Below are 22724 nucleotides of genomic sequence, written 5' to 3'. Positions count from 1 at the left end.
AACGTGTCAGAAGCGGGGACTCGGAGCTGCTACGCTCCTCTCCTAAGACAAGCGGCTTCGGGAGGTGGGCGGGGGCCTTGGAGCGGGGTGGGAGCTCCATCGGCCAGCGCGGCTCGCGGACTGCCGGAGCCAGGTGCCCCGCGCGCCACCCCGCGGAGTCGCTCAGAACCCGTCGCAGGCCGGGCGCCCCTCGGCCCCCGTACTTCACGCCGGCTCGGCGCCCCGGGCCCCGCGCAGGGGTGCGGCCAACAGCTCAGTCGCGCCAGCTTGGGTAGGAGGGAGGAGCAAGGAGACACGGACCGCTCGTCCGAGGCCGCGCCGCCTCAGAGCGCGGAGCTTGTTTTGGCAAAACTTTGAAAAGGGAAGGACTCCGATTACCTGAGCGGCGCGGGCGCGGGCGCGGGCTCGTCTGCGGTACGGCTGCCGGGCCGGGTTTTCAGCAGCCGTAAAGCGGGAGAAGCGGGCGCGAGCCGCGGCGCGAACCCTCGCCCCCGAGCGGCGGCCCCGGCGCCTCTGCCGCGAGCGTCAGCCGCTTGGCAAGGAACGGGCTAGGCTGAGTCATAATAAAAGACGCGTTTGTCGAGCCAAGTGGGAAGAGGAGCCGTGTTCAATGGCAGAAGCCTCAAAAATTGGGAAGGATTTTTTTAATGGGCAAAACTGGAAACTTGCCCCCATGGTGCCCCATCAAAAGATACGTTTCGTTTATAATTTGCATATATTTTATACATAGTCTTTGAATCTAATAAAACTTTTAAAAGAATTTTTAAAGCCCATTGCTTGCATAGCCAAATTCCTGGTTATAGCTTCGTGACTTATGCAAGTTACTTGAATTCTGTGCTTTTTTCATCCATGAAACAGGGTAATAAAGGTACCTCCCTCAAGAGAGACTGCGAGAGAGCTTGGCATCTTGCCTGCACTTAGCACTCGCTAAATGTTAATTGTTATTTTAAAATAGGAGGGAGGAGATTAAGAGGAACTTAGATGAACAGTTTTGAAGGGAAGAAGATACAAATATAAATCAAGATTTTTCTTTTTTCAAGTGGAGTAAATTAGACAAATTACCAATGGAAGAGAAGAAAGTGGAGCCTGGAAGGAACAAATGGGGCTAAGAGAAGTAGCTGAAGCGAGGGAAGGAGGAAAGAAGAGAGGAGAATAGAAAGGGAAGGAGGAAAGAAGAGGGGAGAATAAAAGCCTCCAAGGAACAAACGAGGCTGAAAGATGTAGCTGAAGGAAGAAAAAGGGAGGAAGAGAGGAAGAAATAAAACCAAGGAAGCAAGAATAAAACTAGGCTGCGTGGGAAGAGGGGAGGAGGGAAGGAGAGAGAAATTCAACTAAGCTCAGTGGCCAAAATGCTGAAGTGTGTACTGCCGGAAGGGGGTGGAGGAATATGTTTACTCACTATTTAGAAATGCATGACAAATTCCATCCGCTGAGGGAGATTTTTACAATATATAAACAGATAAACAACTGTCTAAAAATGAGCCCCAAATGAGGAGCCTTTGCTCCAGTGAATGAGATTTGGCAGTTCTGCAAAATGAGGAAATTCTCCTTGTGCGGCGTCTTGAAGGGTTGAGTCATGAAACCCATGGCAAATATTAGTGGGCTGGATTCCTGAAAGGCATGCCAGATGGACGCATTCTGGTTAGTTTTACTGTGTGTTGTTCCCTTCTGTACTTCTGTCAATTTTAGAAGAAAGGAGTGTGAATAAAGATTTGAGAAGTGAACTTAAAAATAAAAGCCAAACTAGTTACTTAATGTACGACTCTCCACCCACCAGGAGCTTACGGTTACAGATTCCAAAACAGGTAACCATTTCTCCCATTTTCATTTTCCCTCCACTTTGTTTCTACTTTCACCGTATTGCTTTTTATCCACTTTTATAATATGATTTTTTACAGTGGAACAGCCTACAGGAAAGGTGCTTTTAGTTAATACGAAAGAATGGAAGGAATTTTAGCTAGGCCTAAGAGAGTAAAGCTTAGTGAAAGAAAGGTTTTTTAGCTGAGGTTTTAATGAGAATGAGAGTAGTTGGCAGATGTGAAATCAGAAATTTTTTCAGACAAACAGGAAAATAATAGGGCTCGAGTGAAAGGGAATGGACTAGAAATCAGAAACAGTTCTATTCCTTAATTACCGTAAGAACCAAAGACTGGAGGAAAGTTTTTCCCATCCCATAAAGAAAAATGGGGGCCTCCCTCCACCAGCCAGACCTTCAAAAAAGAGGAAAAAATAAAAATTAAAAACCTCTATTAGATTCTTGTAATGATTTGCTTTTTCTTAGGAGGGCTTCTTCAGGGTAAAAGACATGAAAGTGCTTCTTTCGGCACCTTCTGAAGAAATACTTTTGTAGAAGCAAAATTTCTGAAGGGATAATTTTTGCTCAAGCAAAAAACTATTAGTAAGATAAGAATCCCTTTTCCTTTGTTTCAATTTTGCTAAGCCTTCAGGCTGAGGCAAACAGATTATCATTAAACCTTTATTAATGTGAAACCAAAAAAAGATAAAATCTTAAATGCTGCAAAGCCCTTAACCTAAAAGGAGCAAGAAAACAAACCAAGGCCCAGAAAATAGAGAAAGAGATTAGGAAGCCTTTCTAAGGAGAACCTTTGAACTGTGGGCTGTAAAATGATGTCTGTGACTTGCCTTAAACAAATAGGCCATATAAACTAAAGCTGGGAACTAAGAAGATCTCTCGTCAGATCAGATAAAAAGCTTACCTTGTGTGAAACACAGTGGTCAAAGAAGAAAATTCCTTTCATCTTAAGTGGAGACAAAAACGTGTATCACTTGTTTTGTGTGTGCTCATAAAACATCTCCATCACCTGAATCCCTTGGGTGCAATTTTTTGTTGGACTTGGCATTCTGTAAACTGAACCTTGACTCAGGTTTTGATCATGTGAATTTATCTAGAGGTGGATTGTGAGTAGTAAGTGTTTGCTTTTAAATCACTTAAATCCATCATTCATTATGTTAATAATTTAAGTTAATGTTTTATTAAATAGTGATTGGCTTCTCCAGGTGTTTTATAGATAGAATATAAGTTATAATTAAATTATATGAATTTGATGATCTTATAAGTGAATTTATATATACAATTGAATTTAACCTTAGTGTGCTAATTTGATTTTCATTTAACATTTCATAGACGGTTATATTGGAAAAGATTGTTTGGATTTCAAAAGATATTTTTCTAATATAAAACCTCAGGGTAGTGAGGATTTCCTGCCACATTGTTACATTACCTGTTGCTAAATCACTGCATAAAAAGAAGCAACAGTTAAACAGCCAAATAGCCTCAGCAAATTTATAGTTTTGGAAACTAATTTCAGGAATTCCTCTAAAGATTGCGTCAAAACTGAAGTGTGGTTGCCAAGCCAAATTTGAGCTGTTGCTGACAACAGTGTGTTGCAAGGTTACTTAATAACCCAGCTTATTAAGAGGGGACGGTCTTAAAAGATGCAGACTCTTCAACCTAACTGCCCACCAATAAATCGACAGAGAAATGTGATACGTTTTATATATATAAAATATATACACAAACACACATATACATATACATGTGTGTATATATGTATGTATACACACACACAGACACACACACTCCATGGGATACTACTCAGCTGTAAAAAAGAGTGAATCATTGTCTTTTGCAGCAACTTAAATGGAACTGGAGACCATTATTCTAAGTGAAGTAACTCCAGAATTGAAAACCAGATATATCCTATGTTCTCACTTGCAAGTTGGACTTAAGGTATGTATAAGCAAAGGCGTACCAAGTGATATAATGGATATTGGAGACTCAGGGGAGAGAAGAAGGAGGGTAAGCGATGAAAAATTATCTGTTGGGTACAATGTACACTCCTTGAGTGACAGGTGCACTAAAATCCTAAACTTCAGCACTATACAATTCATCCATGTAATCAAAAACCACTTGTATCCATAAAACTATTGAAATTTTTAAAATGTTTAAAATTAAAAAACTAAAAAATAAAAATAGTAATAGGGAAGATAGAACTCACCAAAAACAAAAAACAAACAAAAGATGCAGATTCTTGTTTTTTCCAGTCAACCATATATATGTGTTTATGAAAACTGACGTACATATTTTAGAAGAGGTCTACTTGAAACTGTTCAAATCCATAGCACTCTCACCTTTTTAGATATTTGAGGTAGCTTTAAGAATGGTCACCCTATGTTTTTAATTTTTGGAAACAACTAGACATTCTTATGTAGTTAAAAATTATTTTTGCAAGTCCTTTTTTCCATTTTTTTGTGGTAAAATACGACAAAATTTATCGTCAACAATTTTTAAGTATATAGTTCATTGATATTAAATATTCGTAATTATTGTGCATACATCACCAGCATCTATCTTTTTTTTTTTTTTTCTTTGAGACGGAGTCTCGCTCTGTCACTCAGGCTGCAGTGCAGTGGCTCGATCTCGGCTCACTGCAAGCTCCGCCTCCCGGGTTCACGCCATTCTCCTACCTCAACCTCTCTGAGTAGCTGGGACTACAGGTGCCCCGACACCACGCCCGGCTAATTTTTTGTATTTTTAGTAGAGACGGGGTTTCACCGTGGTCTCGATCTCCTAACCTCGTGATCCGCCCGCCTCGGCCTCCCAAAGTGCTGGGATTACAAGCGTGAGCCACCAGCATCTATCTTTAGAGCTCTTTTCATCTTATAAAACTGAAACTCCGTACCCAGTAAACAATTAGCTCCCCATGTACCACATATTGATTATCCATTCATCCTTCTATTAACAAAAGACCAATGAGATCTGTGGAAGCAAAAGGAGAAATTTATTTTCTAAAAGCAGTCTGTAGATTGGGAAGATGTAGTCTCTGGTGTAGAATGAAAGGAGACCTTTCACTGGTGTAGACCTCAAGGAGAAGTCAGAGAGTAGGAGATTATAAAGGCAAAAACCGCAGGATGAGGGTGGGGTGGAAATCAGGTGCGGGGTTTAGACTGGATAAACTTTAAGCAAGACATCACAAGTGTCTCTTTATTGGCTGGCCTCAGGTGATCTGTTTGGGGTCACTTTGAGAATTTCCAGCTGCAGTCTATCTCGGTTCCAATAACAGGAACTGGTTTGGCTTGATTGCAAACAGAAAGGCTCTGTGACATTTTTACAGTCTCTTTCTGAGAACAGAGTACATGGCTATTCCTTCACCCAGCTATGGTAACCTTGCTCAATTTTAACATAGAGTGCCTCAGCCCCAGGGAATTCATTTTATCTATCAGCCAGTAGCATACTTTAACACTTTGATGGACACTAGGATTGCTTCTATGTTTTAGCTATTATAAATAATGCAGCTGTGAGCATGGGTGTGCAAATATCTTTTTGAGACTCTATTTTCACTTATTTTGGATCCATAACCAGGAATTGGAATTGCTAGATCATATAGCAATTCTTTTTTTATTTTTGTGGAACTGCCATAGTGTTTTCCACAGTGGCTGCACCATTTTACATTCCCACCAACAGTGCGAAGAGTTTCAACTATGTATCCTCACCAACACTTTTTATTTTCTGTTTTTCTGATTGTAGCCATTCTAATGGGTGTGTAGGGATGGACAGATGTGATACCTTTCCTCATTCATCATAAAGGTTATGGCCAAGATTCCGGTAACAAAAGAAAAGTAACAAGACAAAAGCATAACAAATTTGTTTAATCGAAGTTTTACATGCCACAGGAGTCTTCAGAAATGAATACCAAAGACCTAGGGAAAATTATTTTTAGGCTTAAGTTTGATGAAGAATGGGCAGCCATGTAGAATTGCGATTCGACAAAAAAGATATGATCTGTGATCTACAGACACGTAGAAATGTGATTGGGCCAAAAAAGTAGAGGATTGGGACTTTTAGTCACACACACCCCACCTTGGGAGAGGAGAGGGGCTAAAGATTAATTTGATCACCAATGGCCATTGATGTAATCAACCATGTCTACATAATAAAGCCTCCATAAAAACCCCAAAGGATAGGGTTTGGAGAGCTTCTGGATAGCTGAACAGAGAGTTTCCTGGAGGATGGTGCACCTAGGGAGGGCATGGAAGTTCTGTGCTTTTTCCCACACACCTTGCCCTCTGTATCTTTTCCATCTGGCCATACATCTGTATCCTCTGTAATATTTTAAAATAATAAATGGGTACACCTAAATGTTTCCCTGAGTTCTGCAAGCCATTCTAGTAAATTACTTAAACCTGAGAGTTGTGGGAACGCTAATTAATAGCTAGTTGATCAGAAGCACAGATCATAACTTGTGGTTACAACTGACTGGCATCTGAAGTGGGGAGCACCCATGTGGAACTGAGCCCTCAGGCTGTGGGATCTGACACTATTATCAGTTAGATAGTTGCAAATTGAGTTGAATTATAGGACAGCCAGCTGGTGTCAGTTGCTGAATGGATTGTTTGCTTCATGTGTGGGGAGAAATTCCCACGTATCTTAGTGATTAGAGGTGAAGGATTCTCTGTTGTATTGAAGGTATAAGAAAAGGCAAAATATCCTTTTTTTTCCCTATACATCTTATACTGATTCAGTTTTGTTGGTAGCTATAGGTCTACTCAGATTTTTGTGTTTCTTTGTGATTTAGTTTCCATGGGTTTTGCATTTCTTGGAATTTATTTATATTTAGGTTATCCAATTCGTTGGCATACAATTGTGTATAGTACTCTCATAATCTTTTTTTATTTCTGTAGAATCAGTAATAATGTCCTCACTTTCACTTTTGATTTTTAGTAATTTGAATCTTCTTTTTTTCTTTGTTTATCTTGCTAAAGTTTGTCAATTTTGTTGATCTTTTCAAAGAACCAACTTTTGGTTCCATTAATTTTCTCTATTTTTTATTTCTATTTTGTTGATCTATGCTCTAATCTTTATTATTTCCTTCCTTCTAGTAGTTTTGCATTTAGCTTATTCTTGTTTTTCAAGTTTCTTAAGCTATAAAGTTAAGTTGTTGATTTGAGAACTCTCTTAGCTCCTAACGTAAGCGTTTATGAATGCGAATTTGATCCTTAGCACTGCTTTCACTAGTGCCATGAGTTTTGGTGCTGTGTTTCCATTTTCATTTATTTCTAAGTTTACCTCATTTTCCTGTGGTTTCTTCTTTGATCCAGTAGTTGTGTAAGACTGTTTAATTTCCTCAAATTTGTGAATTTCTCCTGCTGTTATTGTTTTCTAACTATAACTAATTGGGGTTGGAGAATATACTCTGTATGCTCTTTGTCTTTTTAATTCTATTGAGACCTAATTTGTGATCTAACGTATGGTCTATGAAAATGTCTCATGTACTCTGGGGAAGAATGTGTATTCTGTTATTGGATAGACTGTAAGCTGCATATCTAGTGGATCTAGTTGGTATATTGTGTTGTTTAAGTCTTCTATTGTCCTACTCCATCTAGTTGTACTGTCCATTATTGAGAATAGGATATTGAAGTCTCCAACTGTTGTGGAATTGTCTGTTTCTCCTTTCAATTCTGTCTGGTTTTGCTTCTAACATTTGATGGTCTTATATAGGTGTGTAAATATTAATCATTGTTATATTTTGTTGTATTCAACTTTTTACTAATATGGATTATCCTTTATCTTATAAAACTTTTTGATGTAAAGTCTATTTTGTCTGATTTTAGTATAACCACCCTTGCTCTCTTTTGGTTACTATTAATATTTGCAGGAAACATATTTTTCCATCTTTTCACTTTCAATCTGTTTCCGTCTTTGGATCTAAAATGGCTCTTTTGTAGATGCATATACAGTCGTATGCCATGTAATAATATTTTGGTCAACAGTGGACTAAAGATATGATGGTGGTCCTATATAATTACAATACTTTATTTTTACTACAACTTTGTTATGTTTGGATATGTTTAGATTTAAAAAATACCTATCATTGTGATATAATTGCCTATGGTATTCAGTACAGTAATATGCTGTACAGTCTTGCAGCCTAGAAGCCATAGGCTATACCTTATCACCTAGGTGTGTGTACACTAGACCATCTAGGTTTGTGTAAGTACACTCTATAATGCTCACAATGATAAAATTGCCTAATGATACATTTTTCAGGACATATCCTGGTTGTTAAGCAGTGCATGACTGTAGTTGGGTCCTGTTTTTTATTCATTCTGCTAATCTCCATCTTTTGATTGGAAAGTTTAATTCATTTATGTTTAATTACTAATAAGGAGGAACTTGTTTCTGTCATTTTGCTATTTGTTTTCTATATGCTTTATAGCTTTTCATATTTCATTTCCTGTAATACTGTCTTCATTTTGTTGAGTTGATTGTTCGTAGTGCAACATTTACATTCCTTTCTCATATTTTTATGTGTACTTTATCTGCTTTCTTTGTGGTTACATTGGGGAGTACAGTTAACATTCTAAAGTTATAATAATCTTATTTGAATTTACACCAGCTTAACTTCAATAAGATATTGAAGTTATGGTCCTTTAGAGCTACTTTAGAGCTAGGCCTACCTTTTTTTTGTTTTTGATAGTATGAAATTACATCTTTATAAATACTGCACCACAAGTGTTCATAAAACATAAGCAGATAAAATTGGAAAACTTATTTTGAAGTCAAGTAATCTCCCTGTCGTACTCTGAAAGTACTGAAGTTCGCTATTAAGAATTGTTGCTTGGTAATTAAACCATGGATTCTATCTACATCTGTTTTGACTATAAAGATACATAGTATTCGAAAATAGCAGATAAGCCCTCACACATAGATGAGATTCATTTTCATTTCTCTCTAATGATTTTAAAGTTCAGAAAAACAGAAATTTGTGCATAAATTATAGTGCATTTTATGCTAATATATTGTACAGAGTTTCTAAAAGTTACTATTTTTGCTGAAAACACTGATAACAACTATTAATATTTTAATTCTATAATAACTGAAAGAATTATTAAATTACCTTTGAATCACAGACTCAAATTATTGACTGCATGAAGCTTCCACTACTTTCAGCACATTTTTGGGAAATTAATTTCTTCATGAAGAATCCAATGGGGAAAAAAATCCATAAATTAGAATCACCATGCTTGCAGTGTTTTGAGTTTTTTGAAAAAAATGTTTTTGTAAAGAAAGTTATTTAGCTTAGAAAGTAGTACTTAGGAAGTATTGACAGTGTGTGTATGACTTCTTGAAAAAAATCAGCATGCAGACACTATTATTTTCACTAATATCTGTGTATTCCATACATTTCTCAGCCACCTTTGCAGTTATATTAGTCATGTGATAGAGTTCTGGCCAATGGGATGTGGACAAAAGTATGCCATGCTCTCTTTATGTGTGAATTAAATGTGGAAAAACTCCAGCATAGGATCCTATGTATTGTGTTTTTTACAGTCAAGTCAGGAAAAGTAAATCATGCTTTTTATTCAAAGAAAGGGGATTTAATATCAGAACATTGATTACACAGGTGTGTAATCAGTGAAGATGAAGAAGCACAAAGTTACTTTTTAGTTCTGAGATAATAGCAGGAAACAGCTACTACCATAGGGCTAGGTGTAATAGCGAACTTATTCAATGGTCTCCAAAACCCCCACTTCCTGATACTCATGTCCTCCATTCATACATGACCCTCCCCTCAAGGATAGGCTAGACCTAATGAAGCTTCTAATGAATAGAACTAAACAGACATAATGAGAGGTCAGTTTAAATATTAGGATATAAAAATACTATGGTTTCTGTCTTGACATGTTCTCTTTCATTCTTTGTTGGATTACTCACCCTGGGGAAAGCCAGCTGACATATTACGAAGCAGTCTAGCAGGGAGAGAGGCTCATGTGACAAGGAGCTAAAGCCTGCCAACAACCATGTGAAGGAGCTTTGAAGCTGATTTCTCCTCTACCAGTCAAGCCTTCAGATGAGTCCACAGCCTCTGCCAACAATTCTAATACAGCTCCATAAGCAATTTTGAACCAGGGGCATCCATCTAAGCTATGTCTACATTCCCAACCCTCAGAAACTGAAATAATAAACATTTACTTTAAGACACTAAATTTTGGGTAATTTGTTGTGCACCAATAATAACAAATACATCAGGGAAGCAAAAGGGAACAGGTGGGTTATGAAAACCTAGGAATTCAGAAAATAATTAATCATAAATTATTTGGTCAGTCCTCTGAGAAAGGGCTGTATATTACTGTCGCCCTTAAAGGTGGTATGGATCCGCTTCCTATTATAGATATGATGTAGAGGCTGTGGACATTCCACACACCAGATAAACTTGAGAAAAAGTTTATTACTCACACAGCGACTTCTAAGGCAGTAAGAACAGGCTGTTATGCTCAGGGTTAGGGTCAAGCCCCTGCTGAGGTCCAAGGGATGTGGGTAGATATGGGGCATGGAGCTAGAAGAACACCCAGAGACAGCAGGTAAATGAGACATGGCTTTATTCAGCAGCTCTGTCATCAGCAGCAGCTCTCTTAGACTGTCCTCTCTGTCTTGGCTGCTTGAGCCAGCCGCTCCCATGCACAGCTGCACAGCTGGCTTTCCCTTGCCTTCAGGGTCAGCAGCTTAACTCTTTCTCTTTCTGGGCACAAGTGAGCTGAGCTGTATCCTGACTTCCCCTTGTTTGTCTGCAAGGCAGACAGCTCTGGCTCTCTCTTTCTCTGGGCACAAGTGCACCCCATACAGTGTCAGCAGGGCAATTATACCTTTTACAAACAATAGTGGCTTAGAGCTAAGTGATGGCCTTCCCATGTTATGGCTACATGGCTATGATAACAAGTGGAGTTATACATCTGCGCTCTAAACTCACTGAGTCACTCTGGATATTTACCTCGGCCTATTCTTTACCAAAGCACCGTGATCCTTACACAGGCACAAGCAGGTTCATGCTGATTTAAGTCAGTCAGAAGGAGTGGGTTAAACCATAATGATGGTTAGGGAGTGGGAGTGGCGAAAAGTTCCTATCCATAGGCTGGCTATTTGCAAGGTTTGAATTTTCCACCAATGCCAAAAGAGGAGGCACGCACAGCTTTCTTATCAGCATGCTCACATGTGGGGCCAAATGGGAAGCGGTAGGTGAGGCTAAAATAAGTTAAAAGTCAAACACAAAAAAATTAAGTCAGACTGTATTACAGGGTGTCTCCTAGCTACTTTCTGTACTTCAGGAGTGCAGAGGAGAGACCCCAGGAGATGGTGCTGTGACCTCAACACAGAACACTATTGGCTGCAGCTGATCCCTCTGAGAGACTGTATGACCAGTTCTGAGAATAGTAAAAGACAATTAAGATGGAATGTAACTGCTTCTGCTCAAACCATGCTGACAGGAAAAAAGGAAGTCCTTCTTTTCCACCTTCCAAAATCCCTTTAGTGACAAACACCTATTAGCAGAAATTAATAGATGTCTCAGAAATGTACCTCTGTGCTCCAGGTATACACTAGCACTACAGAAAACACTATGGAAGCGTAGATTTGAAGCAAAGTCAATGGGCAAAAAACCAGTACACTCCTTACCTCTGTTATCTCAGCATCTGTGCACATGTCCTTTCATTTTTTTTTTTTTTTTTGAGACAAGGCCTCTTTTTGTTGCCCAGGCTGGAGGGCAGTGGTGCAATCTCGGCTCATTGCAACCTCCGCCTCCCAGGTTCAAGCAATTCTTCTGCCTCAGCCACCCTAGTAGCTGAGATCACAGGTGCGCACCCACACCTAGCTAATTTTTGTATTTTAGTAGAGACGGGGTTTCATCATATTGTCCAGGCTGGTTTTGAACTCCTGACCTCAGGTGATCCACCTGTCTCAGGCTCACAAAGTGCTGGGATTACAGGCATGAGCCACCACACCCAACCCTCCTTTCTAATTTTTAAATTATTTAGCAACAATCTCATGATTTTGCATTTATTCAGACAAAAATACTTTCACCCTCTACCCCAAAAGGGGAAATACAGATAAGAATGTTAAAAATCACCTTCTTGATCTATCAGTTAGCTTAGTCCCTCTACTGGTTCAGTCATAACTACCTCAGATACTCTGTAACTGAGCAACAAAGTAAAAATGCTAATCATCACCACTAATCCTTATCTAAATTAATTACGTAGAGAAGAGGGAAAAAACTATGTGCAAAGTTGCTAGTCCTTGTTTCTGTAACTAATCAGAAGAATTTTTTTTTTTCTTTTTGAGATGGAATCTCAGTCTATTGCTCAGGCTGGAGTGCAGTGGTGCCATCTTGGCTCATTACAGCCTCCGCCTCCCTGGTTTCAGTGATTCTCCTGCCTCAGCCTCCCAGGTAGTTGAGATTACAGGCACGTGTCACCACGCCTAGCTAATGTTTGTATTTTCAATAAAGATGGGGTTTCACCATGTTGGCCAGGCTGGTCTTGAACTGCTGGTGTCAGGTGATCCGCCCGCCTCGGCCTCCCAAAGTGCTGGGATTACAGGCATGAGCCACCGTGCCCAGCCAAGAAATGTGATCATTGTAACTTCTCCCACGATCCACGACATGTTCCATTGACCTCAGCCAGTGTCTCTTCTTGTAGTTATTAACCCGGTAGAGTAACATCAAATATTTATTTCTGAAGATCTAATGACTCAGTAATTTTGTCTTTATTGGACTTCTGTTGTTTTCTCTTAATTTTTACTGTTGAATACATCCATGCTAAAAGGTAACTCAGAGAGTCCACTTGTTATCTTCTCTGTGCCCGTTACGTAGTAGGAACCTAATTTTTCCCTGAAAATCAGAGTCAATCACTTCAGCCAGTAAAGTATCCTCTTCTTTGACAGTTAATTCATTTAAAGTTTATGAAAAACCCAACATAGCTATGTGGTAGTCTCAGCATCCAGTTTGACGGAACAGGGGTTGTGTCTCCTGGTGAAATTATTCTTAGTTCCTTTGGGAACTGAGGTTGCTAAGTTAGCAGGGTCCAAAGTTTCAGGGATGGAAACCAAACTTTTGTCAATGGATAATTAGATTTAACAGTAAGGGAAGCCACTTTTATTTCTCCCTCTTGACCCTCAGAGCCATGAATTCTGGCTTTGGGAGAAATAGCACCGTATGTGTTCAAAACATATATTGTATGCTATAGCAGATAATCTAAGTCAGTGACATAGGGGGAAAGACGTGTGACATGGGGGAAACACTGTTTTTGTCATAAAACAGTGTTGAGTGGGACTTCAGGGTAATAAATTTTGGCGTGTTGGAAGTCTATGAATGGTGGTGCTGGCCAAAGCATTGCTGACAAGTAAAGCAAATTCATATCCAGAACAACTGTGCATTTTTGTGAGTTCAAATCTCTGACCTCTCTGTGGAGGAGAAACTAGATGAGAAGAGCATGAGTCCTTGAGTTCTTCCTTAGAGGTGAGACACTAGGAGAGCCACTGAACCCAGAACATCTGTTTTGGACTTTGTGTATGAGAAATAAATGTTTATTACATTAAGCCACTGAGATTTTGGTGCTGTTTATAACAGCTTTTAGCCTAGTCTGACTATTTCAAGCAGGAAATTTGAAATTTCCCTTCAATACAAAATGAAAGAATTCTGAAGATCTATGAAAGTGTTAAAGACTTAACAGTTTTTACATACAAAAATCTTCATTTCTTTAATGTAATATTTAAAATACACATATTTTCATGTTAGATCATTGCATTGAATGTTGTTTTTTAAATTTATTTCCTTTCTTAAATAGAGATAAGGTCTCGCTGTGTTGCCCAGGCTGGTCTTGATCCTGGGCTCAAGCAATCCTCCCACCTCAGCCTCCCAAAGTGCTAGGATTACAGACAACAGCCACCATCGTGCCTGACCAAATTTTGTATGTTCATTCAGAAATGAACTTCCATGTCTGAAATAATGAGAATAATTTAAAATTTTTATTACTACAATTACTGTTGGTATGATTGATTGATATATATATTTTTAAATTTCAAGTAGCTCAAAGAATATCTCCCTCTCTGTCCAAAAGACATGTTTGATTTTTTAAAAATTAGAGAACTATTCATGAAATCAAAATCTTAATTACTCAAAAAATTAAAAGTGAAGTGTTTTTTTGCCTCCATTCCTCATTTTTTTCTTATGTGGGGTATAATTTTCTTCTTTCCTTCTTGTGTTTCTGATCTTCCTAAATGGTTTATTTACTAAAAGGATGAACTGTGTGATTGCCAGTTTTCTTTTTCGTCATGTTACAAAGCTTTTAAAATATGATCACATCTTGAAAATCTATTTTTTACAAAACTTACTGATACAAGGCCAGACTATAAGGTGGAAAAGAGACTTGAGAATTTCTCTCTCTGTGCTCTGTCAATATACCAAATGAACCGGGAAAAAATATTAAATGGTATGTGCAGCCCAAGCTCTGTTTATTGAATGGATGACTTAGCATGAATATCCGTGAGGATTTTTCATACTAAAGAGTATCTTAAATAACTACAGCAAAGCATTCCTAAATATGATTTAGAATCCACTTTGATATCGAAATACAATGATTGTCTAATGATTAAAAAGAAAGATGACTACTAGAATACAGAATGGTTTTAATGACTGTCTTAGTCTGCTTTGTATGGATGTAACAGAATACCAGAGACTAGGTAATTCATAAAGAAAATATATTTAATTGTTTCAGCTCTGGAATCTGGGAAGTCCAAAACTGAGGGGCCACATGTGGTCAGCTTCTGGTGAGGGCCTCATGCTGTATCATACCATGGTGGGAGGCATCACAGAGCAGGAGGGGCACATGAGAGAGCCAAACTGGGTTTTATACAGACCCAATTCTGGAATAATACATTAATCTAGTAAACCATTAATCCGCTTATGGGACCAGAGTCCTCATGACCCAATCACTTTTTTAAAAAATTTATTTTATTTATTTAATTTATTTTTGAGATGGAGTTTTGCTCTTGTTGCCCAGGCTGGAGTGCAATGGCATGATCTCAGCTCACTGCAACCTCTGCCTTCTGGGTTCCAGTGATTCTCCTGCCTCGGCCTCCCGAGTAGCTGGGATTACAGGTGCCCACCACCACACCCGGCTAATTTTTTGTATTTTTATTAGAGACAGGGTTTCACCATGTTGTCCAGGCTGGTCTCGATCTCCTGACCTCAGGTGATCCACCCACCTCGGCCTCCCAAAGTACTGGGATTACAGGCATGAGCCAACGTGCCCAGCTCCCAATCACTTCTTAAAGGCACTGCTTTAGGATGTAAAAGTACTTTTACGTTGGGGATTAAGTTTCAACATGAGTTTCAGAGGGGACAAACATTCAAACCATAGAAATTATGTATTAAGCCTTGTATAAACAAAGGCAAAATAATCCATCCCAAATATTACATATTTTTTTAGCTTTCTTTATATAGTGTATATGTTTGAGATTTCTTCAGTTCACCACTTTCATGATTTTCTACATTAAGTATAAAATTGTGTCTATTAATATAACTTTCATCTCATCCATCCTGACTTCCCAGTCTGTGTAATATATATCTGTTACATCTCTTTTTCTCTGCAATATGTCCTCGCCTTGGGGAAATGATTTTCTCTACCCCATATGAATGTGATAGGACTATCTAGAAAAGGACCCTACTCTCCATCACCCCAGAGGGAAATTTGTGATCTCAAAGCCCCAATACTATATATATATATGTATATAATTTTTTTTTTTTAGACAGTCTCGCTCTGTCACCCAGGCTAGAGTGCAGTGGTGCAATCTCAGCTCACTGCTACCTCCACCTCCCAGGTTCTAGCCATTCTCCTGCGTCAGCCTCCTGAGTAGCTGGGATTACAGGCTCCTGCCGTTATGCCCGGCTAATTTTTGTATTTTTAGTAGACACGGGGTTTCAACATGTTGGCCAGGCTAGTCCCGAACTCCTGACCTCAAATGATCCACCTGCCTCGGCCTCCCAAAGTGCTGGGATTACAGGCTTGAGCTACTGCACCCAGCCCCAATACCATATTTAGGGGAAGAGAGTTGCGATTATTTATAACGCTGTACAGGCTCTGGGCCTAGAGCTGCTGACAGCCAGTTTCCTCACTTCATGTAGAGTCTCTTGAGGAAAGCAGAACCAAGACAGAAAATGTTCTGATGACACGGTATTAGCTACCACCTGTGTCTACACCCTTAGACCTCTCAGGTAAGTGAATCATATACATCCTGTTTTTCTTAAGTGGATTCCTGTCTTTTACAACCAAAAGTTCTGAAATTAGAGCCCTCACGTACCACCTTTCACTGCTTATCTTGATGAGATGTCTTTTAAATTAATTTTATAATATTAAAAAATATGATGAAGGAATCACAAAAATAAATGTAGCAATTAGAGAAAGAAAAAAAATCATGCACAACGTCTTTATACAAGTCTAAGATAAAAAGTATTTTCATTAATCCCCAAATAGGAAAGAGTGAGGTCAAGTTATTGTTCAGTATTACAAAGCAATGTTGGCTGTGCTTACCCATACTGGGTATCACAGCTTTTAGGCCCTTGCAGGGTACAGAGCACTGATTTCTAATCCAGTACCACCTGACTTGTTCTAGCCTTTCTCCCCTGCCTGTCTTCTGTCACCTCCCACTCCAATATTCCAATCTGCTCTGGGTATGGCATTCCCAGACTGTTTTCTGTAAGCCTGCCTCCCTTATTGATTATGGTGTTTCCCCCAACCCTTGCCCTCCAGGTGAGACAGGCAGGATGGATAGGGCTGGATTGGGTAAGAGTTGCCCTTTGTCATGGAGAAAATTTTGGGAGAGCTTCACAATGAATACTCTTTCTTTCTCCCTGGCAATTCCATGATAGGTCTTTCTCAGAGACCTCCTGTAAAACTCTGGTGGTTTTCCTGAGGAAAAATCCAAGTATGTAAGGGGCTGTCTTATGACTATGACTCTTGAAAGCCCTTCATTGTTATACCAGCATGCACTAAGCCTCCAGCAATTCACTAAAAATGTTATCTAAATGTTTTTACTCCTGCTTTGGAGTCCAGTGGTTTCTGCTTCAGAGAAACAGATCTTGGTGGCTTTATGTCTCTGGATGTACCTGACACTAAAGTTTACAAGGTGGTGGTTTTCCTTGTGCCCTCCTCCATTCTCTGATGGGTCTAACTCCCTAAGTCACATTTTTAAAATTTTTTTTCCCAAAAATCATAGCATTAAAAATATAATTACAAAAGTAATTCATTTGCATTAAAGATATTTAGAGTATACAGAAACAAAAAGAAAACTAAGAATCAACCATAATTTCAACATGTAGATACGATGACATATATTTTGACATCTATCTTTCCCTGAGTTTTTCAAAAATATTGAAAGCATTAATTCACTTATGTATCATTAAAAGATGCTTCTAATTTTCCACTGGCCGATATAAGTGCAGAAAAATCTCCTTAGAGCAGATGATGTTATCCCTACATGGACCCATTTGTTTGTGCACATTGGTCACAATGGCAAAGCCTGGGAGTATCATCCTGGAATCTTGAGTATGGTACACTTCTGAAGCCTGTGCTGGAAACTGGGTAACTGAGGGCAACAACAGAGGGCAGGGATGCTTCGGTTTAGGCAATACAGAGTTTATACAGCAAGTTTAAGTGGCAGCGGTGGGAACAACGGCAAGCCTAATGTAAGCCCTCTTAGGGGACTGGTCGCAGTTTCTGTTTCTTTCTCTGCCTAAGGTTTTGGACAGTACAGAAAGAGATGAGCCTTCAGAAGGAGATCTTGGACTTCCTGATAATATGAACACTGGAATGCCCAGCAACTAAATAAAAATAATAGCTCTGTTATCAATTGTTCTTCTAAGATTAAATGAGTCACATTTATGGTCAGATGCTTTTTTACAAAGTTTACTCCTGTTTTTATTCATTAACATTTCTAAAGACTTTGGAAAATGTAAAGCCAAGCCTGCATTAATATAAGCTTCTCTTACTGATCTGGTTTGGCTGTGTCCTTATCCAAATCTCATCTCGAATTGTAATCCTCATAATCCCCATGTGTCCAGGGAGGGACAAGGTAGGAGGGGATTGGATCGTGGAAGGTGATTCCCCCCATGCTGTTCTCATGATAGTGAAGGAGTTCTCACAAGATCTGATGGTTTTATAAATGGCAGTTTTCCCTGAGATTTTCTCTCTTTCCTGCTACCTTGTGAAGAAGGTCCTTGCTTCTCCTTTGCCTTCTACCATAATTGTAAATTTCTTGAGGCCTCTCCAGCCATGCAGAACTGTGAGTCAATTAAACTTCTTTCCTTTATAAATTACCCAGTCTTAGGTAGTATTTTTACAGAAGTGTGAAAATGGACTAATCCACTTACTTTGGGAAATTCTTACAAAAGTTTAAAAATTGTAAGTAGTAGAGAAGACCTCAAGTCCTGGAGTTTCAGAGTTAGTGTTCCTAGAATGAAGTGATCACAGGAAGCACCAGGAAGGGAATGGAGAAATAAGAGAACAAAGCAGAGGATGCCAAAACAAGTGTGTTGATGAGAAGATTGCTTTATTGGGCAACTGGTGCTCAGTTCCACTGGGACTATAGGGGGGTTACTCCCTGGTCCTCCTAACCTACCCTGTGAATAGGTGGAGAACACTCCTATGAGAAAGGCAAAAGTTGCAAGAACTTGCAGTAAAAAGTCATCAAAATGAAACCAAAAGGTAAGTGCCTGCAGAGGGGATGTGATTGAGGCACTAAGAGCACCTGCAACACCTAGGATGCCCAAGTTCTACTAGAAGGCTCTGAATGGGAGGTTCTTGAGCCTGGGTTATCTATCAAAAGGTGCTTTTTAAAATTTCCATTGGGCTATGTTTCTTTGTTTACAGTTGCCTTCATTGGAAGAGCTGATGGCTAGATAACTCTGTGCCTGATTGCACTTGCTCAGAGGCGAGATTCTTTCCAAATGTGTGGACAGAGAGCATCATTTCCCAAGATAATTTCCTTAATAAAGATAACTTCACTCTGGAAATGGAGGTCTTTAGTTTAAATCATTCCTGATCAGCAGTGTCCTTCCTTCCTCGTCAGCCCCAAACATTTCTGTGTCTGTTGTGGAAGTCTAGCTGTTGTATGATCTCTCTTAGCTGTTGTTGTATGATCTCTCTTAGGACCCAATATTGTAACTGGGTGCCATTACCCCAGCAAACCCCCCTTTCAGAGAGCCTATTTTCTGGCTTTATAAAAGTTCAGACATTTTAATTTAACTAATTATCTAGTATTTCATATAGTGATAAGTTATGTAACAAAATAAAGCAGGATAAAGGGAAATGAGAGTCTTCTTGGGAACTAATTTAGAGATCTGACATGCTTTTGTGTGGCCAATGTCAACCTTTCTCATGGGTCCACTAGGATCTGAATGCCAGTCTCTTAACAGGATCCAGAGATTTCTGGTCCTCACTCCCAGGCTCTGTTCCAGAAATGTCTACCAACAAGGTGAAATGGAATGGGAAAAGGGGAAAAGAAATAAATCAGACTGGTGTTTCTCCACCAGGGCCTTGTATTATTTAGGCTGCAAGGTATGCTACTATAACAAAGGGACCAAGAAACTTCAACAAGAAGAAGTTTATCCTTGTCCATGTAATAATTTGAGATAAGTAGGCAAACTTGTCCTTGTAGTCATCTCTGCCATACTCAACTTATAGCTGCGACCTTCCTGTGCAACTCTGGAAAGATCCTCCAATGATTCTCATCTACCCACCAATGGAAAGAATGGCCTATTCCCAATGATTTTTAGCTGTTCAAGTCTCAGAGTGGTACACAGTACTTTTTGATTTTTTACATCCCTTTGAGCAAAGCTTTGTGATGTGGTTACCCTTAACTGTAAGATATCTGGAGATTATAAATTTTAGCTGGGAAGATAATGTGACTACTTTCTACTCTATGGTATGGAAGAAGAGAATGGATAGACAACTAGCAATCAGCTACAAATCTCAACAGAGCCAGAGGCTTTACCAGCACTCACTTGCCTATTAATATCAGTTGCTTCAGACTTGAAGTGTAAGAAATGGAGGGAAAGAAAATGGCAGTTAGGTCATTATGTTTCTTACGTTTTCTGTTTATCTCTATTGTAGGTATTTTATGAAATAATAAACAAAAAGCATCCTAAAGATTTTTAGAAGTAGGAATACTGTATATTGTAACAGTTTTAAATTACTGATATTAGTAGTATCAATATTGTGTTAGATTAAATTGTCATCCACAGATATTCACTTCCTTATCCCTGAAGGAGGGGTATATATCCATGCCAATTGCTAGATGAGTTGCAGTGCTTCCCCAGGTGAACAATATATATACCTATACTATTCATGCTATGCTTGATCATGCAGGTGATATATGCCACATCCAAGCAGGAGTTTTGAGAACCATGTAATAACAGTGTGTCCCAAATAGGGGCTCAGCCCCACATCCTACTCACAGTGACCCTCTGTTGATATGAAATGCAAGTAACTCATAAACCTTTGTTTGTTTAAGCCACTAAAATTGTGGAATTATCCTTTACCTCAGATCCAATCTGACTAATATGATCATTATTATTGTATATGAATCTGGAACTTAAGAATAATGTATGAGAATGAGTGATATTGACTAGGGAGGGGTTGTAGTAGGATGAGAAAACAGGAGCATCAACGATCACCAACATTTAAGGAATGCAGAGAGGAACTAGATGCTGCAAAGGACACTGAGAAAGAGCAGACTGAGATGTGGGAGAAGAATCAGAATAAAAAACAGAGTATTTTTCATGGAAGCTGACTAGTAAGGCTTTCATCAGAAAAACATAAGCATAAACACGTCTAATTATTTTAATCAGAAAGAGATTTATTATAACTTATTAGAAATTTGGACAATTGCTGCTAATAATCACAGCTGAGTACATGTTTGCAGAAGCCGTTACTGGTGCCCATTGATTCCAGAAAAATAATTGACTTTTGCTTCCTCTCTTTCAAATCTCGAGCAAGTTCTCATTGTTAGCATGTAAATTACTGCAAAATTCTGGTGGGAAAGGAATTTGAAAATTTTACTTCCTGGTGTTTCTAGCTCCAGCAATAATTAGAAGAGAACAGAAAGGAGTGAGATGAATGTTTACTGAAAAAAAAAACAAAAAAATCTAGCACAAAAGTCAGTAGAGGAAAGGGTTTCAGAAAAAGAAGAAAAGTGCCATTGAGGCCAAATAAAGAGGTAAAATACTATATAAACTAGAAGTAACCATTAGAATTATGAACTAGGGGGATTATTGGAAATCATTTCCCAAATAATTATATTGAAAAGTTATATACGAAAATCTTATTTGAATGACATTAAATGGATATGAGAAACGAAAAAACATCAACCACTCTCTCAAGATAGGAATAGAAATAAGGATAAGGAGAGAAAGAAAAGGGGTGGCAAAATAAAGAAAAGAGATGATGCAGGATCAAGAAAAAATAATTTTAAAGTGATCGAGACTCACTCATATTTCAGGTAGAGAGGAAGTGGTAAATAGAGAAGGAAGGGCTGAAGGTACCAACAAGAATACAGTTAATGTAGCAAGTCCCAGAAGAAAATGCATGTGTATAGGAATCAGGTTACAAGTAGTAGGCTAACCTCTAAGAGAAGGTGGGATGCCAACATCCTCTAAGACTTAATTAAGGAAAAGAGATAAAGATGGGCATGATTGTAGATATCCTTGTAGCTATGAAAAGGAAATAGAATGTAAGGAATTTATGCACAAATGATGTTTCTTTTTCTCGTAAAAACGAGAGCAGAGTTATATGCTTATCAAATGAACAAAAATAATAAATAGTTCTCAGTGCTGGTGAAGGTATTTTAAACTAGAATCTTACACATTGTTGTTGAGAATATAAATCATCTATTTTTCTGGTAGTAATATGGCAATCTGGATTGAGAAATTTATGTAAACACTTACCTGTGACTGGGCCTATATTTCAGTTTTGCCGGGTGCCTGCATTGAAGACAGTTGCAGCATAGTCTTGCTAAGCCAAAACTCCAACAAATTTAAGTACAAACCCATTGGTAAAAAATGCACTGATGAGAATTCATTACAGTCACAATACAAAACTTTCTATAAAGTTTTTGGCTTGGGGAAGGCAAGAAAAACTCTCAAACTAATCTTTTGATGCCCCTTAGAACTGTTATAGACCTTATAAATATACAAATATAAAGAAATAGAAAGTTTGAGTGAAGTCACATAGTGCTTCTTTCCACCTCCTCATATCATCCTTCAGTACTCAAAAGACCCAAGTTCAAAAGATGGTACCTAATCACCAGATGTCCAAAGCAACTTCTCTCTAGGTTAAGAGGCAGATTTTCTAGACAGCTATGAATGCTAGAACTTGATGGACTGCATACCTAGGACATGCAGACAGTGGCCTGAGAACTTCTTCTGGATCACCAGACTAGTCTACAGCTCTACTTATAGGACAAATGTATGTGTGGGACAGATTTTTTTTAAAGCAGCAATAATAACATTGTATGCTTGTTGCACATCAGGAACTATTCCAACTACTTTACGTGTGTTAACTCACTTATTTCTAAAAATAATCCTTTTGAGGCTGGGCGCGGTGGCTCACGCTTGTAATCCCAGCACTTTGGGAGGCCGAGGCGGGCGGATCACGAGGTCAGGAGATCGAGACCATGGTGAAACCCCGTCTCTACTAAAAATACAAAAAATCAGCCGGGCGTGGTGGCGGGCGCCTGTAGTCCCAGGTACTCGGAGAGGCTGAGGCAGGAGAATGGCGTGAACCCGGGAGGCGGAGCTTGCAGTGAGCCGAGATTGTGCCACTGCACTCCAGCCTGGGTGACAGAGCGAGACTCCGTCTCAAAAAAAAAATAAATAAAT

At 39.0% G+C, this 22724-nt stretch overlaps 1 long non-coding RNA gene across 1 annotated transcript; it reads left to right on the top strand.

Annotated features, from left to right (window-relative positions):
- Positions 1-277: 277 nt before the first annotated feature.
- On the top strand, positions 278-9971 carry LOC131380971 (uncharacterized). The gene is made up of 3 exons (XR_009209332.1): positions 278-1805; positions 3654-3751; positions 9748-9971. It is a non-coding gene; the product is annotated as an uncharacterized LOC131380971 (long non-coding RNA).
- Positions 9972-22724: the final 12753 nt, after the last annotated feature.

Source organism: Hylobates moloch, unplaced genomic scaffold, assembly GCF_009828535.3.
Source record: "Hylobates moloch isolate HMO894 unplaced genomic scaffold, HMol_V3 SCAFFOLD_13, whole genome shotgun sequence".
Classification (NCBI taxonomy): Eukaryota; Metazoa; Chordata; class Mammalia; order Primates; family Hylobatidae; genus Hylobates; species Hylobates moloch.
This window is presented reverse-complemented; position numbering and strand designations above follow the sequence as displayed.